This window comes from Durio zibethinus, unplaced genomic scaffold, assembly GCF_047325235.1.
Source record: "Durio zibethinus cultivar Kanyao isolate XHJ-2024 unplaced genomic scaffold, ASM4732523v1 HiC_scaffold_402, whole genome shotgun sequence".
NCBI classification, from domain to species: domain Eukaryota; kingdom Viridiplantae; phylum Streptophyta; class Magnoliopsida; order Malvales; family Malvaceae; genus Durio; species Durio zibethinus.
The window spans coordinates 830,001-832,500 of NW_028323025.1; positions in this window are offsets into that span (position 1 = coordinate 830,001).

A 2,500-nucleotide genomic window follows, 5' to 3' on the forward strand; every position below is an offset into this window, starting at 1 on the left:
TCTCCGGCGGTACTCCGGCGATGCTCCGGCGATGCTGTCCCGAGTGAAAAAAATGCGGCACCAGCACATGCTGGAGCCAAGCATGGGCACCGTGGCTCAAAATCGAACTTCGGCCAAGGCCTCGACCATCAATGGCACATGATGACGCATGGTGATGGCACATGCATCGACCATCATCGGCATAGGCTGCCCTTCCGTACGGGCACTTGCCTCGACCGCCATCGGCACAAGCTGGGCCCTGGTGTGGGTTGTTGCCTCGATCACCAGCGGCACATGCTGAGCCTTGGTGCGGGCGGTTGCCTCGAGCACCATCGGCAGACCCTGGGCCCTGGTGCGGCCGGTTGCCCCGATAACCATCGGCACACGCTGGGCCCTGGAGCGGCCGGTTGCCTCGATCACCATCGGCAAAAGCTGGGCCCTGGTGCGGGCGCTTGCCTCGACCACCATCGGCACACGCTGGGCACTGGTGCGGGCGCTTGCCTCGACCACCATCGGCACACGCTGGGCCCTGGGGCGGGCGGTTGCCTCGATCACCATCGGCACACGCTGGGCCCTGGTGCGGGCGGTTGCCCCCAGCACCATCGGCACACGTTGGGCCCTGGTGCGGGCGCTTACCTCGACCACCATCGGCACACGCTGGGCCCTTGTGCGGGCGCTTGCCTCGACCACCATCGGCACACGCTGGGCCCTGGTGCGGGCGGTTGCCTCGACCACCATCGGCACACGTTGGGCCCTAGTGCGGCAGCTTGCCTCGAGCACCATCGGCACACGCTCGGCCCTGGTGCGGTCGGTTGCCTCGAGCACCATCGGCACACGCTGGGCCCTGCTGCGGCAGGTTGCCTCGACCACCATCGGCACACGCTGGGCCCTGGTGCGGGCGCTTGCCTCGACCACCATCGGCACACGCTCCGCCCTGGTGCGGCAGGTTGCCTCGACCACCATCGGCACACGCTGGGCCCTGGTGCGGGCGGTTGCCTCGACCACCATCGGCACACGCTGGGCCCTGGTGCGGGCGCTTGCCTCGACCACCATCGGCACACGCTGGGCCCTGGTGCGGCAGGTTGCCTCGAGCACCATCGGCACACGCTGGGCGCTGGTGCGGCAGGTTGCCTCGACCACCATCGGCACACGCTGGGCCCTGGTGCGGGCGCTTGCCTCGAGCACCATCGGCACACGCTCGGCCCTGGTGCGGTCGGTTGCCTCGAGCACCATCGGCACACGCTGGGCCCTGGTGCGGCAGGTTGCCTCGACCACCATCGGCACACGCTGGGCCCTGGTGCGGGCGCTTGCCTCGACCACCATCGGCACACGCTCGGCCCTGGTGCGGTCGGTTGCCTCGAGCACCATCGGCACACGCTGGGCCCTGGTGCGACAGGTTGCCTCGAGCACCATCGGCACACTATCGGCCCTGGTGCGGGCGGTTGCCTCGACCACCATCGGCACACGCTGGGCCCTGGTGCGGGCGCTTGCCTCGACCACCATCGGCACACGCTGGGCCCTGGTGCGGCAGGTTGCCTCGAGCACCATCGGCACACGCTGGGCCCTGGTGCGGGCGGTTGCCTCGACCACCATCGGCACACGCTGGGCCCTGGTGCGGGCGCTTGCCTCGACCACCATCGGCACACGCTGGGCCCTGGTGCGGGCGCTTGCCTCGAGCACCATCGGCAGACGCTGGGCCCTGGTGCGGCAGGTTGCCTCGAGCACCATCGGCAGACGCTGGGCCCTGGTGCGGCAGGTTGCCTCGAGCACCATCGGCACACGCTGGGCCCTGGTGCGGTCGGTTGCCTCGAGCACCATCGGCACACGCTGGGCGCTGGTGCGGGAACTTGCCTCGACCACCATCGGCACACGCTGGGCCCTGGTGCGGCAGGTTGCCTCGATCACCATCGGCACACGCTGGGCCCTGGTGCGACAGGTTGCCTCGAGCACCATCGGCACACTATCGGCCCTGGTGCGGGCGGTTGCCTCGACCACCATCGGCACACGCTGGGCCCTGGTGCGGGCGCTTGCCTCGACCACCATCGGCACACCTCGAGCACCATCGGCACACGCTGGGCCCTGGTGGGTTTAGGCACATCTTCAAATTTCTGCCGTGCCAATGCCATTTTTATGGCTTGTAAATTCATACAATGGTCCCCTAAGCCTTCACGTGAAGTTTCGTTGGAAGATGACTCGTTTTCTATTTTTCACGATTTTCGAAACTTTTTGCGGTTCGGGATTTTTTAAAATTTTTTTATAAGGATTTTTGGCCCCAAATTTTGTAGGCATGATCCTTCTATTTTTGTTGGCATGCACAAAAAAATTCAGCTAAAAACTCGAAGTAGAGAAGATTTTGTGACCGTTTGAAAAAAGTGTCCCCATTTCAGACACTTTAACGGCTACTGGTAGCAAACCTGTAAAATCTCAAATGCTCTTTAAGGGGGTGTGAATTCTCAGAGGTTTGATGAGGGATAGGGGGCCAACACAAGGCCAAGTACCAGCACCCATCGCACATCATGTG